At 38.8% G+C, this 22203-nt stretch overlaps 1 protein-coding gene and 1 long non-coding RNA gene across 2 annotated transcripts in view; one reads left to right on the forward strand and one right to left on the reverse strand.

Annotated features, from left to right (window-relative positions):
- ATRNL1 (attractin like 1) overlaps positions 1-22203 on the reverse strand; it is a 575975-nt gene that overhangs the window by 53468 nt on the left and 500304 nt on the right. The window lies entirely within an intron of this gene.
- Positions 7706-20886, forward strand: LOC125438606. Its single transcript, XR_007245350.1, has 3 exons — positions 7706-7716; positions 16653-16660; positions 20628-20886. It is a non-coding gene; the product is annotated as an uncharacterized LOC125438606 (long non-coding RNA).

Genomic DNA, 22203 nt, shown 5'->3' on the forward strand with positions numbered 1-22203 from the left:
AAAATTGGTCCCAATTGTGTCTTGAACAAAAGAAACTAGAAGTAATACAAGAGCTTCAATCAAATGCATTTTTCTCCATTTCAGTCTCTCTGGTCTGTGAGCAGCAGGGAAGCATTAAAACATAATCAGGGTTTATAACAAAAGCACACAACTGTGGAGAAAACTACAAACCCACTCTTTAATTTGTCTTAGGTCAGGTCAATAAAAAAATGAGGAATTCATATTTTGGATCACCAAACCAAATAAGTTTTACGCTTGAAATCCAGATATGAGAGTTGCTATTTCTCTCAGTCCCTATCACACAAATACAGGTGTTACTCAAAATGGTTGGCATCTGTCCCTTTTAGTGAGAGCAGACTCTTTGGCTTAGCAAATGGTCAGGCAAGCTCGAGATCTTTGTTGCCTATATATGCCAAGCTCAGTTTTTGAAAGAAATCTGCAGGAATGCAAATAACATTTAACAAATTTTTATTAAGGGATAATAGGAGTACACAAGCACGCACTAATCAAAGCAGCAGAACATACACACAATCCTAGGATACAGATAGTGTTTAGTGGATAGGTCTAGAGATAGAGATAGGGAATATGGGGGAAGAGTGGGGTGATCCATTACAGTCAGCAAGCCACACTGAACTCCAAGAAGGTGGAAAGCATATGGCACGCGGCATGGCTGACTCCAAAGGCAGGCTCAGAAGTACTGGGCATAACAGTGTAGCTAGACCAGCAGTCTGAGTGTTGGGCGAGGGCCTATTTTATAGGGGAGATCTGACCCTTTAGCCATGCTAAGAGAGCTTATTCTCCCAGGACAAAGGCGATTTCCTGTTCTCCAGAGGGGAGACAAAGGATGGTGCTAGGGTTTAAGTATTGGGTACTTAAAGTTGAGTGTTGGGTGCTTGGGCTGAATATGTTGAGCACTGAAGATATTTGGGGCTAATTATATTTTAGGGTGAAGCTGATAGAATTGCAGCTTCAGGACAAAGCCCAACAGAAACTAAAGTGATCAGTGAGGAGTTAGAGGAAGGAATCAGGTTAGTTTTTGTGTTGTGGGGAACACCTTGTAGCACTTTCTTTAGTGTAGCTATGTGTCTCTGGAACACCCTATCCAAGGCTGAAGATGGAAGCAGCTCTTTCCTGACTGCAAGCATTGTTTACTTGTAAATCCCCTTATGGAGGGAGAGGCAGGCTATCTGCATCACAGATGGTGAGAAGGGAAGACCAGGCGAACTATTTTGTCCTTGAGGGTAATTCAGGCCATGCAGGAATGGGCTTCCCATCTAGGAACTGCATGACAAGCACCCCAAATTTTGGCAAGATGGGTGGAAAATAGGTCACCCCGCTCACCAAGGGTCAGTCTGATAACACAGGCAGTGTTATGATTTATGAACAGGAAAACTGTTTCCACCCCCACTCGTTAAGATCTGACAGTCCACCTGTTCAGTTAAAGAAGGGCCAGTTAATGAGTTTGAAGTGCCATTCAGACACATGAGAGTGCATTGCTAGGAAATTCAATTACACAAAAAAATCTCTTTTTTACACTGATGATTTGTTGGGGAGTGATAGTAACTTCTAAACTGTGGTTTCTTGAGAATTCCGCTGACAAACCACAGTTTCTAAGGTTTTCAGGTATGGTTGGGAAAAAATCAGATAAAATATGGAGCAGAGTCTCCAATTTATTACTGGTTATTGAAAAAGAAAGCCTGATTTTAATTTGAAGAGTACATAAGAAAAAGGAGGAAAGACTAGTCATGTAGAGATACCTATTTTCGCAGTGTTTACTTAGTTGACAAGCTGATCAGTAATCCTGTCTGTGCAACATATTCGGGGATATGGCAATTCATATAAGTGGAAGTGAGAATAGAAGTGAATGCGCTTCTGTTACTCTGTTACCCAGCTTGCCCCTGTGCAAGTACTATCACATACGAAGCATCTTGTAAGAGCCAACAGACATCATGTGGGCAATACTTTGGGATCTTATGCATGTATATACTAGTATCCCAAATTAGGGTACCAGAGAGAGAGAGAGCGAGAGCGAGAGCGAGAGCGAGAGCGAGAGCGAGAGCGAGAGAGAGAGATTTTGAAAAAGAAACATTTTTATATCCTTAATAAGATACAGAATAGAAAAATGGAATGGCAAGAACAGCAAAACAAGGCAGTACATTAAACAAATGCAAAACCTTTACATAAGCCAACTTCCTATGAGCTGTTGTTTACTGCAGGGAAACATGGGAAAGGGGTAGCAGAAAGGCAAGCTAGCAGTCCTTTCGGGAAAAAGGTGGAGAAAGAAAACATATGAGTCTGATCCTGAAAAGAGGAGTAGATGATGAAAAGCAGATAATGAAAAGCAGCTCTGGGGATCAAGATCCAGTATTCAAAGGAGGAGTGGTTTCAGCCAGAGTGAAGTGAACAGTAATGCTGAAGAAGTAATGCTGAAGAAGCAGACCACAAGCCAAATGAACAGGCAGCAGGTTTAGAGGGCAATTTTTATACAACTTTAATTTTATCAACAGCAAGGCAGTGGCTTTGCTAGTATGAGATTGGGGCCATATACACACTTGTGGGCACTTTTGCATGAAGTATAGATTCCCTTTGGTTGGGATTCTTGGTTACAAGCATGTTTCTCATGTTCTCAGATTAGAGAATCCCCATAGTTTCTGAAAGCTCTCAAAGTGTGCTTTTTCCTCTCATTGCAGGTAAAGTGAAGGGAATCAGCATGTGTTGATGCCAGTGCTGATGCCATAAAGATCTAAAGTGAATACAACTGGGCAACAGGTTTGTTCAAAACAATTGAAGCAGCAGAACTACAACATTCACACTGGAAAGTGAATGTACCAAATTACAATGTCATTCTAGCAAATTTAGTCATCCTACTTCATCTTCTGTCTCAGCCTTTCAAAACATCATTTTCCTGCATATTTGACAACTCTCCTTTATAACACAGCTGTGGTGGCACTGCAAGTCTGTAAAATATGCACTCAATAGAGACATCTGTCTACTAATCACTCATTCCTGAGTTACAGGCTCAGCCTCTGTCAAACGATAACAGAAAACAGTTCTGATTTCAGTGCTGATGCCATAAAGATCTAAACGAATGTTCTCTATACTGTGTTCAATTTCAACAAATTCAGATGCCCAAGTATGCCTTCAAGGTACACTCAGACTTTGACCAGTAACTCCTGCTCTCAGCTCCCAGGTGATTCAGTGACCTCTGTTTACTTGGCAATGAAAGAATTATTTTTGTACACATCACCCATTCTGTAATGCTTATTTATATATTGTAGGACTAATGGCTAAGCCATGAACAGAGCTGTCTCAAATCCAGCCCTTAAACTCTACAAAATCTTAAACATACATACTTACATATACAATTCAGCTCCACATGCAAATACAGCATATGGAATACATTCTGGTTACGTTCCTATGGTAAAAAAAATCCCCCACATGGTCATTATCACCATAGCCGTGGCAGGGCAGTGGGGGGGGGGGAGATAACATATGAGCCAAGGTGTTCAGGTGATGTTTGCTCCCCTGGAAGCCCTGCTTATGTAATGTTTCTCCTTCAGCCACAAAAAAAAGCAGAAATTGCATGAGCAGATATTCTCAGGAATTAGCTACTTGCCTGGCTGCCTAGTTTACAAATTACTTCCTACATGTGGTTGTGGTGATAGAGATATTCCACATGGAGGATTTTTAGCCATATGAAGCAGAGTGAAATCTCTATTGCCATAAAAGGGAAATTTCTAGTGAATATCAATAGAAACAAAATTTCACTCTGTGTACCTAAATGAAAGAGTTGTAACTACTGAGAAACTATTGTGTTTCCAGCCATGTTAACGTAAATAAAAAACCCCAGAGCCTTAACAATGCATGTGTTTACGCTTGACAAGGTATGTAGATTGTTCTCTTGAACTGTAAGATCTAGGGGGATTTTTTTTTGCTTTGATGCAAGCTTTTATGTCACATTTAGAAATAAGAATGAGAATTTTCATTATTCAGAAACCATCCACCATCATGAAACATTAATAAGTTGTAGTAAGAATATGCATGATACTGTGCTTTTTAATGTGTCTTCAGACTTCACCACGACTTGAGAGTTTTATTGTTCTTGTTGTTACTGTTTTTTGATTAACAGAAATAATCAGAGATAATATTTTGGTGAAACATTATATCAGAAAGATATCATTTGGATAAAACTCCAGATTTTTAATACCTGAGGGGAAAAATTACAGAGTTTCTTAGCTCAATATTGATGAACCGAAAATATCTGATTATATATGATTTATCCCACAGGTACTGATAATGGGAACAATGCACAGACTTCCGTGTGAATGCATTCTAACATTTAATCCTTACATGCAAGGCAAACGTACATTCTAATATATTATACAACACTTACACTTTTGTACAGTTAACATATAACTGTAAAAGTATTTTTCCTTATATGTGTGCTCAATGGTAAAACAAAATTATTTACATTGCAACTATAATGTTCTATCATAGAAGCAGAGTATTAAAGGAGTATGAATTATGGAGCAAGACACTGATGGGACATACTGAACTCAGTGCAATAAGTTATGATAAATTAACTCCTTCTGGCTTGTGAGAAGCTTTTGTGATAAATAGGCAGAAGGGCTGGAAACATGACAATCCATACAAAAATTCTGGGAGGTGATATAATAACACATTTTTAAGTAGTACCCCCCCCCCCAAAGACTTCTCTTTGACATATTAAATTGTTACAAAGCCAAGGAAGCAACAAAAGATGATCTTGCATCTCTTTTCATTTACATTCCATTTCAAGATTTTCAGACGGTAACCTTGCTACAGTATTGAAACCAGTACTTCTCCAGTCACAAGCATCAGAGTTTCATAGATCTGCATCTTATATGTTTTACATTACTTATACATATCTATACTAGAGCCATATTAATACAGTTTTCAGCCTCAGATCCGTTTGATTGCTGATTGAGAATTGTTTTTTCTACTCTGAATGTTGTGCGCTGCTATGCATATAGAATTACTTAAGAGAAGGCACAGCTATGAATAGATATGGCTGCATATCACATAAAGCAGTAAAATGTATGTGATGTGTTCTTAACATGGCTGTGCTTCGTATGGATAACAAACTGAAACAGAAACAGAGGGCCAGTCTAAGCAGTAAGGAATAAGTATGGTTGCTAAGCTCTAGGTGAGACCCTGGAGGTCTCCTAGAATTACCTGGAGGTCTCCTAGAATGGACTACAATCTCCCTGGAGAAAATGGGTGCTTTGGAGAGTAGACTGTATGGCATATGCCACTGGTCCTCTTCTTGCCAAACTCTGCCCTCTAAGGCTCCACCCTCCAAATCTCCAGAAATTTTCCAGTCCAGAGTAGACAACCCTAGGAATAAGTCAAAATAAAAACAAACGCATTGGGGGCCTCTACTGCAGCCATTCTTTTAAATTGCCCTTAAGAAAAGGAATTGACTGAGTTGAATACAACTGAGTGATTCCTCAATGTTACAGCACTTCCCAGCTTGCCATGTATTCTTACAAGTGTAATTTAAGCCTGCATCCATAAATGTATATCTAATGCTCAAAGGTCTAACAAATGTGGATCCATATCATTACTCTCTTTAAAAAGCTTCTTGAGCTATAGTATTAAGCAGTCTCACTTAGAAATAAGTTCTACTGGAATTGTGGTATGGAAATAAGTTTCACTGCAACCTCTGAAGACAACTACGAAGGGGACCTTCTTCACAAGTTCAAGCAGAAAAAGCACACAAAGAAACTTGGTTGACTTTGTTACATGTTTGGGATAAACCATGCATCAACTGAAGGTTTTTGGGTTATTATGGGGTTATTCTGTATATGTTAGAATTTATTGTTGATCTGTCTTGGTTTTTTAATGGTGTAGTTATCTTCCCTGAGTCATAAGGATGATGCCAATTACATTTTAAAGTCTGACTGGGAGGTACAACTATTATTCTATTATGTGGTGTTATTGCATAAACAGGCAGCAATGCTGCATTTCTTTAAGTGTGCAAGTATTCCACAGCAAGATGATTTGCATGCTAAAATCTGAAAATATTTAACCAAAGTACAAAAGTAGTGAAATGTATGTTCTAGTTGCAAATTACCAAGTTTTGGTTGAAAATTCTCTGAAACATATCCAGTGTGTGAACAAAACAGAAAGCCTTACCTTGCAGGGTTAAACATTTTATAAAAAGTGACACAGCTGCATCTAATGTCAATGTCTAAGAATTTTCTATTGAGCTTAATCCTTTCTGGCAATCTGATATTCTGACCCTATCTTAGTCTTGGAATAATAAAATTACTGTTTCTCTTTTAGCTGAATATATACTACTTGTTAAAGGTCATTCTCTGCTCATAATTTGCTTGCTACTCTGCATACACAATGGGATTATATGAGCAAATGGCACCAATAAACCCTCAACACTTATATAAGAAAAACGGTCTTGTTAACACATTTTTGACTATGTTAACTGCAAATTAGGAACTCTTCTATTATTTCAGCCTATAAGACTTCATATATAACTTATAATTATTCAGATTATAATGAAGGAAAGATTTATAAGCAAGATGCTAATCAATGGCTTGGCTAGGCCCCAAGACCATTTGACCCCTCTTACCGTAGGCCTTTTCTGCATGAGTTGTTTATATCTTGCCACCAAATGCTACTTTTTTCTTTTAATTCCATACTTTCCCCCCTCCATTTGATCTTTATAGTCCTACACAAGATGTGACCAAGGTATTCGAAGAAATGCCTATTCCTGTATAAACATGTCTAATTACTAAGGTCATCATCTGAAGCCCATCTCAGTTGTAAAGCATCACCCCCACAGATATTTGGCTGGTGCCCCTAGATATGCTCTTGCTATTTTCTTTGTTTAGGTCTCAGTTATAACCTTTGATAAAAATGGCCTTAACTGTTTTTGTATAGTATTCCTTGGCAGGGAACTTTAGTTAGATCCTGTCCCTTTAAAAAGCCCTCTAGAGGCAAGAGCACTACAGCATCTTTATTAGCTAGCAGATCATTTGATTCAGTTTGTTTTAGTCTCAGGTGCTTATGGAAGCCTGAAGACAGCAATATCCCAGACATGTAAGATGTCAGAGACCCATAGCATTTTGAGTGATTAAGTTCCAATAGATTGCAGGAAAACAGAATCCAAATAGAGGACACCAGGGAGGACTCAGCACACACAGAGCAGACTTCCTTAAAAACAATTAAGAAATAATCAGAGCCTGCAAGCTCTTCAATACTATTAACCCCTTTTTTGAACTGTTGCTCATTTGCCTATGGGTCTTACATTCTGTTCTGGCTAAGTGCAAGGCACCTGCTACTAGTTTGCTTGGGGAACAGAACAGAACAGCAGTGGCGTAGGAGGTTAAGAGCTCGTGTATCTAATCCGGAGGAACCGGGTTTGATTCCCAGCTCTGCCGCCTGAGCTGTGGAGGCTTATCTAGGGAAATCAGATTAGCCTGTACACTCACACACACGCCAGCTGGGTGACCTTGGACTAGTCACAGCTTCTCGGAGCTCTCTCAGCCCCACCTACCTCGCAGGGTGTTTGTTGTGAGGGGGGAAGGGCAAGGAGATTGTAAGCCCCTTTAAGTCTCCTGCAGGAAAGAAAGGGGGAATATAAATCCAAACTCTTCTTCTTCTTCTTCTTCTTCTTCTTCTAAATATCCAGGTTTTAAGTTTCCCTTTTTGTAATATGTAATTTTAGTGCACGATTATTTTAAGCTGTTTTTTAAATTTTTATATTTTTTCAAGCACCTTAGGTAATATGACTGCAACCAACATTCATTAAAGGAAAACCAAACGAGCCTATTATGCCACATCATATTAGAGATAATATCTTAATATGTCTATTTTTCTCTTCTTCCCTCTCTCACAACTTTTCCCCATTTGTATTATATTTATTTCAATTTAAGCCATTTTATGTGGTAAACTTCTTTGAATATATCAGCAGCAGTATATAAAGGTAGCAAATAAATGTACCCATGGCGTTCTGGGATTCAGACAAGTCCAATGAGAAACAATGAGCAGTGATAGAAGAAAGGTTGATTTTCCAAGAATGCAAACTCTCCTGGAAAAATTGACCATGGACTCTTTCATACAATTGTATATAATAGAGAAGACAAATATACTATTAAAGAGGGGTTCAGGACAAAATATATTCTTCAGTCAAGGTGCCAACTCACACAGCTGAACTGGCAAGCAAGCATAACCAATAAGACACTGGTTCAGACTGCCAGAATGAACCATGAACCTTGCCCACTCCTCCTTTCAGTTGTTGCTGCCTCCTCCATTTGGGAAGCTAGCCAAGTGCCTTGCAGTCTCATAGACACATGAAACTGCCTTATACTGAATCAGATCCTTGGTCCATCCAAGTCATTATCAGCTACTGTGATTGGCAGCAGCTCTCCAGGGTCTCCGGCAGAGGTCCTTCATAGCACCTACTACCTGGATCTTTCAACTGCAGATGAATTGACCTTCTGCATGCCAAGCAGATGCTCCGTAACTGAGCCACAGCCTCTTCCCACATGCATGAGAAAGGGAGTTGTTCTGTTTCAGGCACTGACATGTCGGTAGCTTTGTTAATTGTTGCCAGCTGGAAGCAGCAGTAGGGAGCATGGTCTAGCTGCCCAGCTCAGTTGCAAGATGAATTCACAGTTTATTGTTGAAGGCTTTCATGGCCGGAATCACTGGGGTGCTGTGTGGTTTCCGGGCTGTATGGCCGTGTTCTAGTAGCATTCTCTCCTGACGTTTTGCCTGCATCTGTGGCTGGCATCTTCAGAGGATCCTCTGAAGATGCCAGCCACAGATGCGGGCAAAACTTCAGGAGAGAATGCTGCTAGATCACGGCTATACAGCCCGGAAACCACACAGCACCCCAATTCACAGGCTGATTCCGCATGGGCCAAAAACAGTGCTGTGAAAACGGTGTGAAAACAGTATAAACCCTTTTACACCCTTTTACACCCTTTTACACCATTTTCACACCATTTTCACACTGCTGTTTGTTCAGGGCAGAAACCTCTATTTATTGTGCCTGATCTTTTTCCATAAACTTGGAAAACAGTGTCATTTTGAGGACACATATATAATATTGTCCTGAGTACAGTCACTTCATGTAAAGATATATCAGCTTGAGTAGTCATTAAAGCCTTGGTGAGAGAATGATAAAAAAGAATGAATGGACCCAAATTGAGCATTGCAAAAGAAATGTATAAAAACTGGTGGGAGAACATTTTAATCTCTCTTTGCACACTACCTTTCAATTTAATACACACAAATATCAAAGGGCAAATGAGTAAGAGGATGTAAAATCGGAATTCATTAACAAATTTGATAGCATTCCTGGGCAGCGGTCCTCATGGTACAAAAGATAAATTGTGAACCAATTTGGTTGTGCATTGTATTCCTGATATGTTTGAGCACAGTGTGCGTGCGTTGTATTCCCATTATTTTTAGGATATATTTGCTCTAGTAGAGGTTTGCTTTTCCCCCTTCATTTTGCTTTGTCTTTCATTATCCTCAATTATCCCTCATTAGTTTTTGTGCTGCACTTTGTGCACTTTCAGTACACAGACACCAAACTTGGCAAAGAAAAGAAAATGTTAAGATACAGAGTGAGGAAGAAACAAACGGCCTTGTTGGTGTTGTGTGCTGAGACATTTATTTGTCAATAAATTTACTCATAGATAGGTGTACCACTTTGACACTTCCAATAGAATGTTAAAGGCCCTTAAAGGACAGGTTATAAGAAGCTGTGAATGTATCAATAAGTTAGATAATCTGTAAGCATGGCCCAGACAATATTTTTAAAAACACAAACAAGCATCTGCCTAGGCATTTAATATGATCTTCCAGTTTTTATATGTACGCTTGCCAGAATATTCACCAAGCAATAGTTCGCACAAAAATAAAATTGTGGTCCGTATTAGCTTCTTATGTCTTCATCTGGGCATTATACATGTAAAAAAACCCCGCACATTAGGTATAGCCAAAGCATCTCTACATAGTCCCAAACACAATCTGTTATTCAACTTTATGTTCATCATTTTCTCATATGACAACTAATCCACACTTTATTGTAGGTAAAGTGGGCAATATTTGATGGGTATAATATGTCTAGAGGAAAGTTATTTCATTTATCTGCAAGTCTCTTACAAAAAAAGAGTACCTTGAATTTTGTGATATTGATCCAAAAATCATCAATAATAAACATTCAGAAGATTTCCTTGCTTTTGACTCATCTTTGCATCTATTAAGAAGGCACTTGGATATTTAAAAACACTGCTGCCAGAGCCATGTGAAGGGGAAATGGGACCTGGGGACAAAACCTCCTCTGGGTGCCGACCCCCACAGGTCACAGAGCCCCGCCCCCGCATCTAAAATATGCTAAAAAAAGGTCAACGGGTGAGCAAATGAGTGGGGGTCTCACCTTGCATGGTTCCTGAGTTCCGCGGCTGGTGGCGGCACAAGCGGAAGGGAGGGCACATGAGCACTGAGTCTCCATGACTTGCCGGTCATGTGGGGGCCAATTTTGCACCCCCACGTGACCAGATGGCATGCGCCCGGGGACATTGGGTACCTCATGTCACCGGGCAGATATGCCTCTGCCTGCTGCACAAAGCCAAGGTACAGATAATTATGTGATATATGCATTTTACTATTCTTAGAAAGGTAACACTTTATTTCTAAATTATGAAGAAGAATGTGGTGATAGTTATTCCCTTATTTCCGTTTTACTAATGTTATTTATTTATTTATTTATTTATTTTAATTATTTTATTTCTTGTTTTTTATTTGAATCACACAGGCAGCAATCAAATGAACAGGTATGGTTGCTTTGGCAGGGTTAAAACATAGAAGAATTTAAATTACAATATATTAAAGTAGATGAGCATTGTGGCTCTCACTGACAGGACAGCAAACTTGGGATCTGAGCAGGGTCTGAGAGCCACATACACAAGCTGAACAGATTTGGTACTCAAATACATGCAGTACTGGGGGCTCATTTCGTGAGATGTTGGGCCAACTGCAAACCTTATTTATTTCATCGAGTGGGTTGTAAAAATCTGTACGTCTACAGTGAATTATTACAGATGCAGCATGAAGAACTTCCAAGATTTGCCACAATTATTTCAGTGTGTGTCATTTTAACCATAGCATTCACCAACTTTATATTGCATCTCCACAATGCATTTCCAGCATCTGAGACAAATTTCTCATAAAAGACAGATTTAGGTTGCTGTCAAGATTGTTATTCTCCCTTACACTATTTTGATTTAGGAGACCAAAAATAGTCGCGTTTCACTTTACAGTTATCAGATACTAGATAATCAGTACCTATCCATTTGAAACACGTCACTATAATTAAAAGAAATAATTTTAGTTTTTGGTAAATCTGGCTCATTGAAATGATTCAGAATTGGCATCTGTTGAAATGCATCTGTTAATCAAGGGTTATTTAAGGGGAAATCTTAAGCATCCCTTTTGTCTACCTTCTCATTACTTCATATACCTTTCTAGGGATTTTTTTTTGCTTTGCTAAAAAATGATCTACATTTCCCTATAACCTAAATATCAGCCAATCTAGCAGCAGCGGTAGAAACTACTGCTCAGTTATTAGATTGTTTCCCTACACTGACTTTCTCAATTACATCCTTAAAACTAGCTCTAAGATTTTTTTTTAATTTTCTGTAATAGCTTGCATTCTCTTAGGAGGCTTGCTGGCTTCATGTATTCTGCAATTAACTCCTGGCTTCTTGCTGTTATGACAGTACTTTGTCTTTGACATGTTTTGTGAATACATCCTTAGGAAAACTATCTCAATTAGATACTAAGCTCATCCTGTCTAGAGATACAGGACTTCTATTAAGATCTCCCCACACAATAATTGATTTGATTTGAATGTCAATAAACATGAAGATTTGAAGAACATTAACTAGTTCTTCCCAGAAAAAAAAATCCTAAACATTACCAGCTTATCTTATGCTCCCTTTGTTGCTCTATGTGACACAAGGGTCATGGACACTCTCTTGGTTGTGAGACACCAAAGCCTGGAAGTGGTTGAAAGGCTTGAAAGCTCCTCAAGGGGGTCCCACTGGTTCCTGTGCCTGTGATCTCAAAATGGCCTCAGTGCTCACTGGTGGGTTGCTGCAGACCTAGTGGCGTTTGACACTGAAAAGCTTGCTCCTCTGGTGCTAAGTAGACTTGTGAGAGGGGAAAGAAAGGAAACTAGTAGCCCCATTTCTTTTCACTGGGATATCACTGACTTTCCATTACTCACATGGGGTCCCTACCCATGGGCTAGGGTTGCCAACCACCAGGTGGTGACTACATTTCTCATAAAAGACAGATTTACAATTGATCTCCTGGAAACAGAGAAAATTCACTTAAAGAAAATGCCAACTTTGAAAATGGAATCTGTGCCATTATATTCCTTTGAAGTTCCTCCCTCCCCAAAGCCCTCAGGCTCCACTGTTAAAATCTCCAGGTATTCCCAACTTGGAGCTGGCAGCCCTATCAGGGATGATTGGTCTCTCTGAAACCTCTCCCCCTAATTTCACTGCTATTTCTGTGGGCTTGGGAACTCTGGTGCTCAAAGATAGCCTGGCTGAGCTCTAAGTGGCTGCTGCCTCAGCCTCTGGGATGACCTAGGCAACCAATACTGGCTGCTTTACTCCAAGCTGCACTTCAGCCAGCTTTTCAGTCACCCCGTTTCTCAGAACTCAGCTGCAGGCACTAGCAAGGTTTCCAATATGGCTGTGCTAGAGACCTTTTTAAAAAATATTCCTGCCATTAAATAATGAAGTGGTTCATGATATTTTCAGTATTAGGTGTCTCAAAAAGATGCCAGTTCATGGTGGGGGACACATAGGGTGATTCTGCATGGGTCAACTAAAATGGGTTGAGGCCCTTTTAAAAAGTAATGAGGGGTCCCCGCAGAATTTGCCCCCAAAACGCTGCTAACTTGTTTTAATGGTGAGAACCTGGGTTGGATGAAAATCACAAATTTAGATACTTATTTTCATTAACCTGGCTTGCAAACATTTCCTGCCTGCATGTGTGAACTATGGCAAGCAGGAAGCTTTCAATCCTCAACCCCTTCCCTCCACCTTCCCTCCACCATTATGATGGATTCCCCAAGCAGCTCTCATTAGAGGGGATACTCTAACAGGCAGCCACTATGCTGTGCAGCTAGGTGGGAGGGACTCTCAGGTGGGGGGATTCTCGGCGTCATGGTTCCATGGAAACACAGCATTTCCATGTGAACTATGCTGCCTCCTGCCTCTGGGATCCCAGCAATCCCAGTGGCTGCTGCAGATGCTGTGCAAATGGCGACAGACGCAGCAGTAACGGGTTCCACGACCTGTTGCTGCCTGTGCAGAATCAGCCACTTATACAGACAATGTGATTAGTCCTGTGTAAATGGTTGTGTTAACCTTATATGTACCCTTGCAGTTAAGGAATGGTTGCACTTTTCTGAAGCAGCTTTCATATAATTAGACATGGTGGTCACCTGACCAAGCAGCATCTCAGTTAATATCTGAGAAAAGAAGCTGTGGTGTGTTTTCCCATCACCCCCAGTACTTAGTAGCTAGGGAAACATAGCGAATATTGATGGCGGTGTTAGCTCTGATGTTGATTGCAATGTTAACTCTGATAATTCCTGAAAAACAGTAAACCTGTTGGATAAAAAGACCACAAGGTGCTTTTAAAAAGTCAGTTCCCTTCTACAGCCTCTCCAAAACACATATTCATCTATGAGTCTTGCTTAAGAACTTCTTCATCCTACAATGAGTGTTTTTCCTTATAAATATCAAATGTAGTTAGAACAAAAGACAGTTCTGGAAAGTAATTGCTGACATGGATGGTCAAAATATGCAATGGCTTTAGAGTGTTTTAACCCCTCAAAACATAATGAGAGTGGAAATTCTAGAACAGCTGTCCTATATGACGTCTTGCAGGGTGCAGGACCACATAACCTTCAGGGTCTTTATAATGCTGGGCTTCAAGCAGCCATTCTGTAACTATCAATATTGTTGTTTATATACACAAAATGTAGCCCTTTATGCAACAAATGCTTGCCTCGGGGATATTAGCTGCACAGTGGGGCTGTATTGTGGTCTTCTTGTGTTTCTCTGTTTACATGCGAGGAGGCAGCCTGCCCTGCAGCTGCTTACTAAACTCTCAACAGGCCTCTGCTTTTCCTTGTTCTCTTAACCTCGCCCATCAACTCTCTCTTGAAGGCACAGATCTCACCACACCCAGTAGTTGCAAGATAAAGCCCTTTAAATTGCACCTATATTGCTATGCCTGTGATTGTAGTAATATGAACATTGCAGCTCCTTTCCACCCCCACCTCCCAAAAAAAGAAAGAAGCAAAGCAATTCCCTGGACCACACTCTGCTGAACAAGGGGCACAAGTCCTAGAACTGATATTTCTCTCCCCCCCACACACACTGATTTTCAAATGCAATAAAAGACAGAAATTTTGCAGTACTTTTCTGTTTATCTTGATATATCAATATAATAAATAACAAAAATTGAAATAATAAATCTGAAAAGAAGGAGGAGAGAGGCATGCAGGGAAGTATGAGGGAGTGAGAGAGGCTGGTGGTGGGTGGAGGGAAGATGGCTGGGACAAAGCTGTTCTAGTGGACAAATCTCCCCTGCTCTGACAGTGAAGAAAATTAAAGTTGGCTTTTAATGGAAATTGAAAATGGGGCTTGGGGAAATACATCTGTGCAAGAAACTTTGCTGCAAAGGACATTTGCCCCTGCTATGAAGCCGACTCCTGGTGCATAATGGACCTGAGTTTCCCATCTTTATTTTTGTCTCCTCGACATTATTTTGCTATTCCATTTTAAACATTCTAGCCATTTATAAAGTGTGATATCTGCCAAATGGCACTCAGACTAATCCAGACACCTGTTTGGTGTGTCAGATTCCCAGAAATTATTTTGTAAACAGACTGAAAAGTATAATAGTACTTGTAGCTGAAGTCTGATACTAAAAAGGTATCTCATCAGTCTTGCCTATGTATTGATGGAAGATGTCTGGGTAACCAACTGGAGGATCATCAGTGTGTGATGGAAAAACAGATGACATTATGAGAAAAGTAAAATAGGTGCTGGTGTTTATATCTCTTACGAACAATGGATAACCATAAAAAATAGACATGGGAGAAGGAGTTTGAATTGGCACTGGACCAGGGGGTTGGTTAAACCCATACCATTTTCCAGGTAGGAATTGCTCTCCCAACAGCTATTGCTCCATTGGGGGAAAAGACAGATTTCCCTGCCTAGTGTGGCTAGAAGAAGCTTTGAGGGGGAAAATTACTACGAAGAAAAAGGTACAAATTAAAGAGCTGAATCCTCCTGCTCTAGTGGTTTGGCCCTGAGCCAAGTCCCAACTTCTATGGCTGCTTTTTAAAATAAAATGTCTGGTCACTGCTCTCCAACCTAACGAGCAGTTCAGTCCTCAGAAAACAAAGGTAGGGAATGCTGATGCTTGACTAGGATTTTTCCTGCTTTTCCTAATAATAGCAGGGATTTATGCTGCAGTTTGAAGTATGAAATATAAACAGATTACTTATGAGGATTTTGAATATAAGGCATTCATCAGCACTCAATCCTTTTTCAGGAAGGGCCGGCTTAAACAGAAGGACAAAACCCATACTTCCAGCTGTAAGTAATTATTTTAAGTTTGCTGAAGTACACCAACTGCAGTAGGACCTCCCCCCATCCTCAGGATGTAATAATTCTTATGAAGGTCACTTCATTATTAAAATGAACCTCATGGAAAGCCAGACTGCAAAGCATGCTCATGTAACAAAACATTCTCACTGTGGCCAATCTGTATCATTCTTCCATGATTCCCCCAGTATACTGTCTGTCCAAAGATAAAAATGATAGAATGGTCAACATACCTGCATGTCAGGTGATTTTGCCCAAATACATTAACTGTCGAAACCCATACCATTTATCAGAGGTCCAAGCCTGAAATACGTGGCCCTAGCTGATGGCTTTATAATCTATAGGTGTGGAGAAGGTTTGCTTCCCTCACCGCTTGCCTTTTAATTTTCAATCTGACAACTATAGTAGATATTATAGAAATAATTTCTCTGGCAGCCTGAAAAGTGTGAGATGAAAAGATTCTTCAAATTGGACAGCTGCAAACTTTTAAGTGTTTCTTTTAAGGCAGAACTGTCCCTATTAGGCTTTCAAGCAACTAATAACATAAAGCTTTGACATCCTTCTGACAATGTTTTCCTGAATCATAAATTGCTCATGCATTAGAAATTCTCCTGAACTGGCACAAAAGATTATGAAGTAAATACAGTTGTGAGAGGAGCATGAGGAGGAGCCAGAGTTCAGTAGCAGCTTGCATACTTTACAGTACAATCCATTCGGTTTACTTCGTTGTTTCTGCATTGTTATCACTCCAATTAGCAGACTGGGCACAGGAACAGATTTGCTAAGGTAGGGCAATGTCTGCATACCAACCTCTTCTATTTTGGGGATCTCCTTAAGGGATCTTGGACTCTCACCCACAGGTACCAAGGGAATCGCATAGTGACTTGTGCCCATGTGGGACCCTGGCTTCCTCCAACAGGTGGGCTGGGAGGGGGATAGTATATTGGGTGACAGGCAGGTCACCTAATATTGGATCTGCCACCATGCTGTGTCACTGTTCCTTCTGGTGTAGTCAATAAAAGTTGTGGCCTATTTTCCTCCAGTTTTGGTGTAAATTCGGTTTGTTGTTACCAACCCCTTCTAACCCTCTGACTGCAACTTATAGCTTTTTTAAAGTGACAGGGCTACATCTCTACAGTGACATACTAGGAGCATTAAAAAAAAAACCCTCAAAAGTCCCTCCAGTAATGTGGTGGGGAAAATGCAGGGGAAATAGTGACTAACAGAGGAAAGAGAACCGAAAACTATTGTGAAGATGTTCCATTGCCAATTTGCATGCTTCTTTCATTCACAGCAGCGATGAATAGAAAATGGAAAATCTTCCCCATGTGGATGCAGTCGCAGCATGTGCCACAAAGCACTAAGTACTGCAAGGATTTCACTTAAATGTAGACAAGTCAGTTTGTTTTCTCCACAGTCTAAGGCAAATAAACCATGAGATGCCACAGAATGATCAATCTGATCGCCAATTGAATAACTGTGAGTCACTCTGAACCAAATAAACAAATAAACAAATTTAAACAACATTTTAAAAAATAAGGAATTGCCCCGCATTCCTAGTGATCCCTGCCTGCCCCCCCCCCCCCAGCCCCGCTCCAACAGCAAAATTCTATTGATCTCCACAATCCTGCTTCAGCTGCATAGAAGTTTACCACCAGGGGATTCTGAACTGGTGATCTGACAGCCAGAGTGAAGATAACCAGTGGGATCTATGGAAATTAAATAATGTAAGGATCTGTTAGATTCTGGACAGGACACACTGTATTAAAACCATAAAACAAGTGATTGGTTTTCTAGGAATTCAATGTGAAAAGACAAAAAAAGAAGGCAATAGTTCCAAATCTGCAATTTAATGTGCTGCATGTTAGGAATGCAGGACTGAAGATTATCTATTAGAACATGTGGGGAAAGGTGAAAAATCAAGCCACTTAATCAGGAGCTGGGAAAAAAAACTTCTTTTGCTGATTATTAATTGTGATTCAGGCCAAACCATGTTACATTTGGAAATATCCTATCCTGTCTCAAAGGTAACTGAAATTTATATTGCATTAAAACTCCTGGGATATAAGGTTGCCTTGCCAACTTATTGGGTTAAGGAAAGTAACACTCTGCCATAAAAACATAAGTATACAAGTCCATAAAATGTACAATTTATCTAGATCCTCTGTGTCCTGAAAAAAGAATCTGCTCCTGATTTTTCACACCTTCACTAAATGCTACAAAGGCTAACTTCAGACTTGTGTCCCCCAAAATGGCACAAACTATGTATGTTACATTCATCGAGAAGACAGAGTATTACTGCAATAGTATAGTTCTAAGCACAGTGACATCCTTCTGAGATCATTCACATAAATGAGCATAGAAAGGTGCAACTCTGTTTAGGGTTGGACTGTAAATAAATAGAAAATGCCCTAAATACCATGTTTCCCCAAAAATAAGACAGGGTCTTATATTAATTTTTGCTCCAAAAGGCTTATTTTCAGAGGATGTCTTATTTTGTATCTGTAACTAGGGCTTATTTTTGGAGTAGGGCTTATATTTCAAGCAACCTCCCAAAATCCCAAAAAATCATGCTACGTCTTATTTTCGGGGTAGGTCTTATTTTTGGGGAAACAGGGTATAACATATCATTTTCATCTGGACTACAGTACCTTGAAGTAGCAGCTGTCTTTCCCTATTTTACATTAGAATTAAGGTTCAGTTACAACTGTGATTCTCCTTGCATTCAATAAATCAAACAGCCAAAGGCTAACAGTGCCTGTCTTATAGCCACACTGCCATAAGGTATAATCTGTACACAACAGAAAAGCATACTTTTATTTAGGCATTATGACATTAAAAAAACTTCAGCTTATAGAAACAGTTAAATTCCTTCTAGGCTACAATTTCTGCATCTTTTTTGGTAGCTGTTAAGTAACTGCATAACATTAAGGCACTAGACCATGGCACCCTGTACAGATCCTTTAGTGTGTAATTAAGCACATATTATCTGTCAAATACAAGTGATTCCTTTATTTCATTCCTGTTCTTAACATTCCCAGCTGCATTTCTTGGAAACATATAAGATATCAGCAAACATAAAATTGATTTATATGGCATAAATGCTTATTACTGGCTTCAAAAGTCACCTTCCCTCCTATATAGTTTATATCAAAGTTGGCACAAAAATGATATAGGACTGGAGAACAGCCAGTCTCTCAACAAGTCATTAAATGGCAACTTTGTGTGTTTGCTAGCTGTCTTCAAAACTTTTTTTGCCTTTTTCTTTGATGGTCTGCAAAAATGTTCATATCAAAAGAAGGAAAAGCAAACGAAGAATTCATGAAACTGAAGAAAGCTTAGCTCTATAAATTGCTTAAGGGCCTGCCTGGGGAAACTGGTCCAATTTGAAAGAACATTTTTCTTTTCATGAATTGGTTTTCTTTACAATTTCATATTGATTCCATTTAACGCTGTGTTCCACCTCACTGTAGACTAGACAAGTATCTTACCTGGTACCCTGGGAAATGTGTGGGGATGAATAAATGCTAACCTGAAAAAGAAATTCTATGTATTTTGGTTAAAGTACAAAAGTTTCCAGAGCAATTGTATGATCCAATAATAACTGCAACGTTTCAGTACACAAAGCAATCTACACAAACAGAGGTACAGATGTCTAGATGTGTGCGTGTGTCCTCTTGCATCTATATATACTTCTTAAGTTGAGATGAAGGGATGTAAATACTATGTTGGGTGCAGAACAAATTTTCAGCTTGTGCAAGAGCTTGTGCACCGCAGAACAGCAAGAAATCGATGACAGGAGCTGCTTAGCCTAAGTCAAACTTATTACATTACTGGTTTCATTTTGTTCAAAATCTTGTGCAACCAATTTTGAGGCACTATAATATGTAGAGAGGAAAGTGCTAGATGTTGTACAGGTCCATTTATGTTTTTGCTGTCACATCACAGGAGCCAATCCAGTGTGTGTGTATTAATGAACTTTCCACTTGAAAAGCTCTGAGAGATGTGGGCCCAAGATCTTGGAAAAAACATATAATATGTGCAATAGGAGGAAATGTGGAGGAGACATCATAAATTGACTTTAAGTGCAGACTTAAAAGAGAACTTTAAAATCTATCACGGGTGGTATTTGACACCAGTAAGGCTAGCACAAATTTTTAAGAAACACTCTCCATACTGCTGGAAGTACAAAAAAAAAATTAGGCACCTACTTTCACCTCTGGTGGACCTGCCCCAAAATTAATTTTTTTGGGGAAAAAATCCATAAAGAATCTCAAAGAAGAACGGGTAAAAAATTTAAAATGCTTCCTAAAAATTATTTATTAGGTATATTTATTAGGTACATTTCAAGACAATGCTCTTCCACAAAATATCAATTTATTTTTATATCTCTCAACGGCGGCTCGTATCTAGGTAGCAAAGCTCTGGAAGAATGCAAAAGCCCCCAAATGCACAGATTGGATGAACACGCTAATAGAATACAAAGACATTGTTAGAATATCTATTCACCTTAAAGACATCTCTGCTAAATGCTATGACTCAACCTGGACACCTCTGATTCAACACCAAAAGAGAAGAACTTAATATCAATATCAATATTAATACTTACATTAGCAAAACTCAAAAGTTTCTTTCACAAATTTTCAGTTAAAATGCATAGATAAATTGAAAACACTATCGCTGTTTATTATGTTAAGTAAATTTAATGTTATAAATTCTCACTTGATGTGTAAATAGGTAATGGAATTCCTGTGCTTAGAAGTACAAAGAGTGATTGAACTGAATCAATTGAATAGAAATATAACTTAAGGAAATAATAGGTTAAAGATAAGTTAATAGTTTATTATCTCTCTCATATTATTTATTTATTTATTATATTTATTTATTATATTTATATACCGCCCTCCCCCAAAGGCTTATGTAAATTGATGATGACAAAAAGACCTGAGAAGCTAAAACTCACAATTTTTATTGTCATTATTGTTTTATCATTTTCTTTGTTAATATACTATTATTGTTGTTATTTAATTTTTCCTTTTTCTTTTTTCCTTCTTTCCCACCTTTTTTCTTCTCTCTAGTTAATATATTACTGTAAATAGATTTGATTTTATTAAATTGATGTAATACAGCTGATCTGATATCTCTTTTTATGTATCTGTTAATTTTAATTATTTTTTTAAAAAATCTAACGAGTGTGTGAAGATGGAGGCAGTCTAGGTAATTATTATAAATCTGGGAACATGAGATAAGGAAGAATTGCAGCCATGCTTGTGTTGGGGGACATACTGTGTAAGGTACAGGTGACACATCGTTGGGGATAACCATGGCTTGTGTTGAGTACATTTTTATGTGAAATAATTGAATCTTGGATCTTTAGGTTAAAAACTTATTTGAAGTGGTCATCTGTTTTCTTCTGCTTCTAGATCTCAGAAACCTTTTCTATATCTATTTCATATACAATGCAAACCATGGTATGATGGACATTAACTTTATAATACGACTCTAGTTTTAGAGTAAGGCTGTTGAGAGGGGCCATGGCTAATTGGTAGAGCATCTGTTTGGCAAGCGGAAACTCCCAGGTGCACTCGCTGACAACTCCAGTTAAAAAGAATAGGGTAGTAGTTGATGTGAAAGAACTCTGCCTAAGTCCCTGGAGAGCCACTGCTAGTTCAGAGTAGACAGTGCTGACCTTGATGAACAATAATCTTATTCAGCATAAGTCAGCTTCTTGCATTCATGCCCATGTTCATGACTGCAAAATGCAAATACATTATCATTTAACTGAATGTTATGAAACAAGACTTGTACTTTTTCAGAGATGTATCCAACTCATAGATTTAAAACAGAAAAAGGGGATTCTTTGATTTTGTTAACTGAAATGCAGGAGGTACTATCAAGTTAAACACCCAGGTACAAAACCGCAAATAAACAGATTCAAAGAGTATGGAAGATGATTTCCATAATTAATTATAAGTCACTTTCTGCTCTAGCTCTAAGCACATTAACCTGAATATCTATTAGATTGAAAAAAATGTAAGAATTAATAACAATACATTTCAATCTTTTCATTTACTCAGTTGATTAGCAGAGCATAGCTCTAATAGGATTACAAAGAGTAATGATAGCAAAGTCAATCATTTGTGCTTTTAACCCTGACATACAATAATGACCTCCATTTGCAAATTCTTGGCTACTACTGTACAGTTCTGCAGAAGACAGATAATCTAAATTACTTTGTCAAATTCCTCTGCACATTTAGAGGCTTATCTCTTTTTCAGACAAATATTTCAGAAACAAAGAAATAAAGGTCAAGGAAGAATCATAATAAAAAAAAAACAATTTACTTTTTAAATTGGTCCAAACCTTTACAATAAAAGTAGATAACATCAATATCTAGCTAGCTCGTTCTCACTTACAGGGTGCATGGGTTGCAAATACCGATAATTTCCCACAAAGATTTTATAATGCAGATTATGAAATACCAGCACTT

Source organism: Sphaerodactylus townsendi, linkage group LG08, assembly GCF_021028975.2.
Source record: "Sphaerodactylus townsendi isolate TG3544 linkage group LG08, MPM_Stown_v2.3, whole genome shotgun sequence".
NCBI classification, from domain to species: Eukaryota; Metazoa; Chordata; class Lepidosauria; order Squamata; family Sphaerodactylidae; genus Sphaerodactylus; species Sphaerodactylus townsendi.